Source organism: Tamandua tetradactyla, chromosome 13 (genome assembly GCF_023851605.1).
Source record: "Tamandua tetradactyla isolate mTamTet1 chromosome 13, mTamTet1.pri, whole genome shotgun sequence".
NCBI lineage: Eukaryota > Metazoa > Chordata > Mammalia > Pilosa > Myrmecophagidae > Tamandua > Tamandua tetradactyla.
Genome location: NC_135339.1, coordinates 1,638,117 through 1,648,241, shown reverse-complemented (window position 1 = coordinate 1,648,241; position 10,125 = coordinate 1,638,117). Strand labels below are relative to the sequence as shown.

The 10,125-nt window shown below is 36.4% G+C and overlaps 1 pseudogene; it reads right to left on the bottom strand.

The window, feature by feature from the left end:
* Window positions 1-5,404: 5,404 nt before the first annotated feature.
* Window positions 5,405-9,006, bottom strand: LOC143654601 (F-box only protein 28-like; annotated as a pseudogene).
* Window positions 9,007-10,125: the final 1,119 nt, after the last annotated feature.

Genomic DNA, 10,125 nt, shown 5'->3' with positions numbered 1-10,125 from the left:
CAGTTTCTTAGATCTTACACCCAAAACACAAGCAATGAAAGAAAAACACATAAATAGGATCTACTCAAAACTGAAGAATTCTGTACTGCAAAGGACTTTTTCAAAAGGGTGAAAATGCTGTCTACTAAATGGGAGAAAACACTTGGAAACCAAACATCTGAAAATGGTTTTATATCCAGATTCTATAAAGGAATCTGACAACTCAGCAATAAGAGACAACTCAATAAAGGAATGAGACTAGAATAGATACATCTCCAAAGAGGATAAAAAATGGCTAAAACAGCCCTGGCTCAACATCACTAGATATTAGGGAAATGAAAATCAAAACCACAATGAGATATTATTTCACATCTACAGGAATGGCCACCATTTTAAAAACAAGAAATAAAGAAAACTACAAGGATTGGAGAGGATGTTGGGAAAGAAGAAAACTCATTCACTGTTAGTGGGCATGTAAAATGATACAGCCACTTGAAAGATAGTTTGGCTGTTCCTCACAAAACTAAGTATAGAAGTACCACATGATCCTGAAATTCTACTACTAGGTATATGCCCTGAAAAACTGAAAGCAGATATACAAATAGACATTTGCACACCAATCATCATAGCAGCATTATTCACAGTTACCAACCAGTAAATGGATAAGCAAAATGTGGTATGTAAGTATGATGGAGTATTATTTAACAGTAAGAAGGAATGAAGTCCTGATGCAGGGAACAGCATGGATGAACCTGGAGGAGATTATGTTGAATGAAATAAGCCAGACAGAAAACAGTAAATGATAGTATGAGTCTCACTAATCTGAACTAAGTACAGTAGGCAAGCTCTTAAAGTTATAATCATGAATATAAATTACCAAGAGATAGAATGATAGTAGAGAATGCACAGCTGATGCTTAATTTGAACAGAATTTCTATTTAGGTTGATTGTAAATGTTTGGAAATTGATAGAGGCATGGTGGCACATTGCTCTGAATATAATTAACAGCAGATTCAAGTCATGTATGTTACTAGAAGGAAAACAAAAGAATAAAACATGAGACAGAATAACAAAGCGAACCTGTGGTGGACAATGACTGAGGTGAATAATGCAAATGTAAGAATGTTCTTTCATGAGCTATAACAAATGTACATCACTAGTACAAGGTATTAATAATGGGGGAATATATGGGAAAAGTACATCTTATGGACACTATGGATTATAGTTTAAAGTAATATTTTGTATTCTTTAAATATAAATAACTGTATAGAGACAGAATTAGATTAGTGGTTATGTAGAATTAGGGAAGGATGGAGGTATTGAGAGATGACTTCTAAGGGGCATGGGATTTTTCTTTTTGGGGTAATGAAAATATTCTAACTGATCGTGGTGATGAATGTGCAATTCTGTGATTATGCTAAAAGCCCTTGATTGTAAGGACTTGGATGAATGGTATGGTATGTGAATATTTCTCAATAAAACTATTTCATAAAAAAAGAAGCATAACAGAAATTATGGGGCTGAAAGTCATAATAACGGAGATTAAAAATCCACTAGAGGCATGTAATACCAGAATTGAACAATCAGAAGAAAGAATCAACATTCTAGAAGACATGACAATTGAAATAATGCATTCAGAAAAACAGAGAGAAGAAAGAATAGGAAAAAAATGAGCACTATCTCACAGCCTTGAGTGACAGCGTGAGGAATACACACATACACAACACGGAGTCCTAGAAGGAAAAGAAAATGGAAAGGGTCAGTATTTGAGGAAATAACGGACCCAAATTTCCCAACTCTTTTGAAAAACATAAATATGCAAGTCAAAGAAGGGCAACGTACTCCAAACACAATAAATTCTAATACAGCTACTCTAAGACACATACTTATCAGAATATCAAATGCCAAAGTTAAAGAGAGAATTTTGAAAGCAGCAAGTGAAAAATGATTCAATACATACAAGGGATGCCCAAATAAGACTAAGTCATGATTTCTTGTCACAAACCATGGAGAGGAGAATGCAGTAGTATGACATATTTAGGGTTCAGAAGAGAAAACTGGCAACCAAAAACTCATTAGTGGCAAAATTGTCCTAAAAAAATGATGGAGAGTTTAAAATATTCACAAACAAACAGAAACTAAGAGAGTTAATCACCAAAGACCTGAGGGCATTCTTCAGGTTGAAAGGAAAAGAGACAATGGATTGGAATAGTTTGTAGAAGTGAAGAACTTCAGTAAAGCAACTAAATGTGTAAATGCAAAACCCAATAATATTGTGTTGTCAATATGGCTCTACTCATTAATTCCTATAAAGTCAGATTACAATTGAACAGATGACATATTTCTTGATAATGAACATGCAAAATTTAGGGAGGTAATGTGGGACAAAAACAACATAAAGAGTAAAAAGGAAGGATATGTAAGCAGAGAACACGTATGCTATTGAACCTAAATAGGCAATTTTCCAAATTAGTAAGTCGTAGATGTAGGTTATGTAATGCAAACTCAGGGTAAGCAATAGAAAGTATTTTAATATATACAGAAATAGAAAAGATAAATGGATGAATCAGATACATCACAAATGATCAATATATTAGAGTTCTCTAAAGAAACAGAATCAACAGGAAATATCTGTAAATATAAAATTTATAAAAGTGTCTCACATAACCGTGGAAATGTAGAGTCCAAAATCTGTTGGGCAGGCTGTGAAACTGATGAATTCCATAGGAGACGTTTGCCGGCTGAAGCAGGAAGAGAGCCCGTCTCTTTTGAATCCTATTTGAAAGGCTTCCAGTGATTAGATTAAGCATCAGTCATTGCAGAAGACACTCCCTTTGGCTGATTACAAATGGAATCAGCTGTGGATGCAGCTGACATGATCATGATTTCATTCTATGAAATGTCCTCATAGCAACAGACAGGCCAGCACTTGTCCAAGCAAACAAACAAGTACCACCACCAGGCCAAGTTGACACATGAACCTGACCATGACAATCAACTAACCAGAAAAAGAGGTTACAATAAAGGAAAAGCAAGATAAAGAAAAGACATGACATATAAAGGACAAAATGGCTGAAATAAATACTACCTTTACAGTAATAATACAGGCTGTTAATGAATTAAGCTTCTTGGTGTAAAGACATAGATTGGCAGAATGGATAAAAAATAAAATCCAATTATATATTGTTTATAATTGACTCACCTTAGGCCTAAAGATACAAATAGGTTGAAAGTGAATGGATGAAAATAGATAGTCCATGCAAATAATAACTGAAAAAGAATTGAGGTAGGTATACTAATATAGGAAAAAATAGACTTTAGGTCAAAGCTGCCGAAGAGACAAAGGAGTGCACTATATAGTTATAGAAAGGACAATATACCAAGAAGAAACAACAATCATAAATATTTATGCATGTAACCATTGTACCCCAAAGTACATGGGACAAACACTGGCAAAAACAAATAGATAGATTCTCTATACTAATGGAGACATCAATACCACTCATTCAATATATAGAACATCTAGACAGATCAGTAAGGAAATAGGAAACTTGAATAATATGATAAATCAACTAGACTTTATAGACATAAACAGAACATTGCCCTTCAAAACAGCAAGATAAACATTCTTCTCAAGTGCACATGTATCATTCTGCAAGTAAGACAACATGCTGGGTCACAAACGAAGTCTAAATTAACCTTAGAAATTGGAAATTATACAGAGCTTCTTCTTTGAACACAATGACATGAAGGTGGAAATGAATTACAAGCAGAGAATTGTAAAATCCATAAATATAGGAAAGTTATATAACACACTGTTAAGCAATCAATGAATCAAAGAATAAATTAAAAATGAAATCAATGAATATCTTGAGATGAATGAAAATGAGAATACAGTATATCAAACCTTATTGGATCCAGAGAAGGTAGTACTGAGAGAGAAATTTATTGCCCAAATCCATAAGTTGTAAAAGAAAAAAATGAAATCAAAGGCCTAACTGCACACTTTGAGGAAGTAGAGAAAGAACAGCAAAGTAAACACAAAGCTAGCAGAAGGAAAGAAATAACAAATAGAGAGTAGAAATAAATGATATAGAGAATAAAAATCTATAGAGTATATTTAAAAAAATGAAAGTTGGTTATTTTAAAAGAACAATAAAATCAACAAAACTTTAGCAAGACTGACAGGGAAAAAAGAAAGGGAATAAAAACAACTAAAATTAGAAATAGGAGGGTGGCATTACACTGACCCCACAGAAATAAAAAGAGTTATCAAAATGTCCTATAACAACTGTATGCCTACAAATTAGACAACAGAGATGAAAAGGACAATAAACACACACAAACAAGCCACATCAATTCCAGAAGAAACAGAAGATCTTAACACAACAATTACAAGAGATTGAATCAGTTATCAAAAACTTCCTAACAAAGAAAATCCCAGGACCAGATAGCTTTACAGGTGAATTTTTCAAACATTACAAGAATTAATACCAATCCTGTTCAAACCCTCCCACCAAATTGCACAGGAGGAAACACTACCTAAGTCATTCCATGCATCCAACATCACCCTAATATCAAAGCCAAATAAATATACCACAAGAAAAGAAAATTACAGCCTGATTTCTCTGATGAATGTAGATGCAAAAATGCTCAACAGTATACTAGCAGATCAAGTCCAACAGCACATTAAAAGAATTATATGCCATGATCAAGTGGGATTTTTCCTATGTATGAAAGGGTAAGTCAACATAAGAAAATCAATTAATGTATTACACCACATTACCAAAGTAAAGAGAAAACGCATGATCATCTCAATTGATACAGAAAAGTTATTTTTAAAAAATCCAGCATTCTTTCTTGATAAAAACACTACAAAATAAGAATCTAAAGGAAGTTCTTCAACATGATAAAAAGCATATATGAAAAACCCACTGCTAACATCATCCTCAATAGTGAAAGACTGCAAGCTTTCCCTCTAAAATCTGGATAGAAGTATGCCCATTATCATCACTATTATTCAGCATTGTACTGAAAGTTCTAGCCAGAACAATTTGGTAAGAAAAAGAAACAAAAGGCATCCAAATTAGAAAGAAGTAAACTTTCACTATTTACAATGACATGATAATATATATAGAAGGTCCCAAACTACTTACAACAAAGTTGTTATAACTAATAAATGAATTCAGCCACATGATGGGGTACAAGATCAATGCACAAAAATCAGCAGTGTTTCTATACAATACAAATGAGCAATCTGAGGAGAAAGTTTCAAAATAAAGAGTTTAAAAAACACTAGGACAGTTATAGTTGAACAATGTCTCAAAAATATACAACTGGGAAAATAATCATGCAACACAATTTGGAGGTTGTGAAAGTGATCTATCACTCAGAAGACTGAACAGCGCGAGACGTATTTTTCCAGTTACAAGCTCAAAAAGAATGCAAACTCTATCAGTTTCTGGTCCTGGTCTTGAAGCTGTTTCTGCTTTTCTTGCACTTTTGTGTGAAGCTCAGAAATTTCATGCTTGAGAACAGTCACCCCAGCACCATTGTTTTAAACTGCTGCTTGAGTTTGGTAACCTTTTGTCTTAAAGGATTCTGCTTGGAGAAGGATTGTATTGTTGTTAGGGATGCAGAAGGTCCAGAGACAGTAACACTCAATCAATTAAACTTATTTGAAAGTGGAGTATCCTTATTATATTACCTCTGATAATTTCTTCTTCTTTGCAATTTACTTGGTAATGGATTCATTGAATGCCTTGTTTTAGCTATCAATGAGTTTGAATTCTGATTTTCATGCTCATGTGGCAATGTATGGACTGGAGAATAGCTCATGAGTCTTCCAGGCACATCTGATTCTGGTGATTTCCTCTTTTGAATAACAATCTTCTCGTCAAAGTATTCCATTGTCATGGAGGAAATATCCCTTAACTCTTTTTTTTTTTTTAGAAATCATTCCATTCTACATATGCACTCAGTAATTCTTAGTATCATCACATAGATGTATGATCATCATTTCTTAGTACATTTGCATCGATTTAGGAAAAGAACTAGCAAAACAGCAGAAAAAGATATAGAATGTTAATATAGAGAAGAAAATTAAAATAATAATAATAATAATAATAATATATATATATAAAAAGGAAAAAGAAAAAAAACAAAAACAAAAGATACAAACAAACAATCAAACAAAAAAACTACAGTTCAGGTGCAGCTTCATTCAGTGTTTTGACATAGTTACATTACAGTTAGGTATTATTGTGCTGTCCATTTTTGAGTTTTTGTATCTAGTCCTGTTGCACAGTCTGTATCCCTTCAGCTCCAATTACCCATTATCTTACCCTGTTTCTAACTCCTGCTGGTCTCTGTTACCAATGATATATTCCAAGTTGATTCTCGAATGTCGATTCACATCAGTGGGACCATACAGTATTTGTCCTTTAGTTTTTGGCTAGACTCACTCAGCATAATGTTCTCCAGGTCCATCCATGTTATTACATGCTTCATAAGTTTAGTCTGTCTTAAAGCTGCATAATATTCCATCTTAGGTATACGCCACAGTTTGTTTAGCCACTCGTCTGTTGATGAACATTTTGGCTGTTTCCATCTCTTTGCAATTGTAGATAATGCTGCTATAAACATTGGTGTGCAAATGTCCGTCTGTGTCTTTGCCCTTAAGTCCTTTGAGTAGATACCTAGCAGTGGTATTGCTGGGTCGTAGTCCATTCTGCCAGTCTATGTCTTTTGATTGGGGAATTCAGTCCATTAACTTTTAGTGTTATTACTGTTTGGATAATATTTTCCTCTACCATTTTGGCTTTTGTATTATATATATCATATCTGATTTTCCTTCTTTCTACACTCTTCTCCATACCTCTCTCTTCTGTCTTTTCGTATCTGACTCTAGTGCTCCCTTTAGTATTTCTTGCAGAGCTGGTCTCTTGGTCACAAATTCTCTCAGTGACTTTTTGTCTATAAATGTTTTAATTTCGCCTTCATTTTTGAAGGACAATTTTGCTGGATATAGAAGTTTTGGTTGGCAGTTTTTCTCTTTTAGTAATTTAAATATATCATCCCACTGTCTTCTAGCTTCCATGGTTTCTGCTGAGAAATCTACACATAGTCTTATTGGGTTTCCCTTGTATGTGACAGATTGTTTTTCTCTTGCTGCTTTCAAGATCCTCTCTTTCTCTTTGACCTCTGACATTCTAACTAGTAAGTGTCTTGGAGAATGTCTATTTGGGTCTATTCTCTTTGGGGTGCGCTGCACTTCTTGGATCTGTAATTTTAGGTCTTTCATAAGAGTTGGGAAATTTTCAGTGATAATTTCTTCCATTAGTTTTTCTCCTCCTTTTCCCTTCTCTTCTCCTTCTGGGACACCCACAACATGTATATTTGTGCACTTCATATTGTCATTCAGTTCCCTGATCCCCTGCTCAAGTTTTTCCATTCTTTTCCCTATAGTTTCTGTTTCTTTTTGGAATTCAGATGTTCCATTCTCCAGTTCACTAATTGTAGCTTCTGTCTCTTTAAATCTACCATTGTAGGTATCCATTGTTTTTTCCATCTTTTCTACTTTGTCCTTCACTCCCATAAGTTCTGTGATTTGTTTTTTCAGATTTTCTATTCCTTCTTTTTGTTCAGCCCATGTCTTCTTCATGTCCTCCCTCAATTTATTGATTTGGTTTTTGAAGAGGTTTTCCATTTCTGTTCATATATTCAGCATTAGTTGTCTCAGCTCCTGTATCTCATTTGAACTATTGGTTTGTTCCTTTGACCGGGCCATATCTTCAATTTTCCGAGCATGATCCGTTATTTTCTGCTGGTGTCTGGGCATTTGATCAGATTTCCCTAGGTGTGGGACCCGGCTGGTTGAAAGGTTTTTCTGTGAAATCTCTGGGCTCTGTTTTTCTTTTCCCGCCCAGTAGGTGGTGCTCGTGGCGCTCATCTGTCTGTGGGTCCCACCAGTAAAAGATGCTGTGGCTCCTTTAACTTGCCAATCTGAATCTCGCAGTCGGCCCGGGAAACCGCACGTGGAGGGCAGTTCGCCGGCCACCGCGGCTTGGGGGAGTGCCGGTCCAAATTGCCCAGCTGGCCCGAGACGCCAAGCGTGGCGGGAGGGCCCCGCTATCCAACGTTCCCAGTCAGACCAGGGAGCCACGTGCGTGGAGGGGACCCCAGTCGCCAGCCGCCCCAGCCCAGGAAATCGCGCGCCCCTCGGGTATCTCACCACAGCGGATTCTCCCTGCCCTTTCAGCCGTTCCAGAATGGGGTACGCTGTCTTTTTGGTCTCTGTCGTGGCTCCGGGAACTGTTTCGTATTGTTTCTGTTTCTTTAGTTGCTGTTCTGGAGGAGGAACTAAGACCCGCGCGTCTTACTAAACCGCCATCTTTTCCGGAAGTCAATATCCCTTAACTCTTGAAGTACTTCATAAACTCTCTGAGGGACTCTGGTAGAATTGAAATATCTCAACACTTGATAAATTTCATCAATCACCTTTCCTGGCATGAAGCTACAGAGACTGGAATGCACATATTTCATGAAAGTCATATTCACAATGATAGTCTTGTTGCAATAGCAGCAAGGATATCAGCATGATGAGCTAAAGAATGGTTTCTCCTTTCTGACTCTCTCCTTGGGAGTTGTGCTTAATTAATTTCTGACATAGATTATGGTATCTCTCAATTTTCAGAAATGCTTGGTTCAACATTCTTTGGCAGACCAAGTCCATTCTTTTATAAACCTTGGCTGAGATAACTTCCTAGTTTCCCAGTGCACTCTTCAAACCCCAGCTGGGAGCAGGCAGAGCTGGCTAATCTCACTATAGGACATAAAGCTGAGGATGTGCTCAGTGGCCACCATGGGCAGCACTACCAAGGTGTTTTGAGGAAGCTGGTCTGGAGCCAGGGCTGGGGCCAGGGGCACCTGGGACACTGGCTGCAGGTGTTGCATTGGTGTGGTCAGAGCTGTGGCTGAGCAGAGCAGGCAGCCAAAGAAGTGGCTACTGCCTCCTTCCTTGGCCATTCACTCCTCAGTTAGAGCACTTTTCCAATTGCAATAGTCTATTTCTTTTGGAAGATTCTAATGTGCGTTTGTGTATGTCTGAATCAACACATGATCTACCTGGAGAATGGTCCATGTGCACCAGAGAAAAATGTGTATCCTGCTGTTAGGTGAAGTGTTTTGTATAGCCTTATTAGGTCTAGTTGGTTTAGAGTATCATTCCAGTCTTCTATTTCCTTATTGATCTCTGTCTAGATGTTCTATTTATTATTGAAAGGGCTATTCTGAAGTCTCCTACTATTAATGTAGAATCATTAATTTCTCCCTTCAACTCTGTAAATATTTGCTCATTATGTTTTGGGCTGTTCAATTAGGTACATATATAGTTATAATTGTTATGTCTTCTTGAATTGACCCCTTTATCAGTATACAATGACTTTCATTGTGCTTTGTAAGTTTTTGAATAGCCTATTTTATCTATTAGCTTAGCTATCTTTTGGTTATTGCTGACATAGTATGTTTTCTCCCCGTCCTTTCATGTTCAATCTACTAGTTCTTTTAAGTCAAAGCTTTTTAAAATAGCATATAGTTGGGCCATGCTGTTTTTTTCTTAATAGACTTTCTATTTTGGAATAATTTTAGATGTACAGAAAAGTTGCAAAGCTACACAGAGTGTTTCCAGAGATGCTTCACCCAGCTTTCTCCAATGTTAATATATTTTTTTTATTGGAGAAGTTGTGAGTTTACAAAACAATCAAGCATAAAATACAGGAATTCAGTACACCATGCCAGCACCAGTATTTTACATTGGTGTGGAACATCTGTTAAACTGATGACAGCACTTTTTTTTATAATTGAATTTTTCAACAGTAGTAATAAGTGTCAGGTCTCAGAAAAAGAACTGTACAGGGAAAAGGGGCTTTGGACCCAGGGGCTCTTCAGCTTCTTTTGCAGAAGCAGATGTGGCAGCAAGATAAACGAGCACAATGATTATGGCTAAGAGATTCTTGAGAGCCCCAGACATGCCGGCTCTAGCCACTAGAAGGCAAATGAAGCAAGACCAGATATGCCTATAAGGTAAAGAATCAGAAACCTACAGTCAAACAATGTTCCTGCCCAATAACCCCCGTACATGCTGTG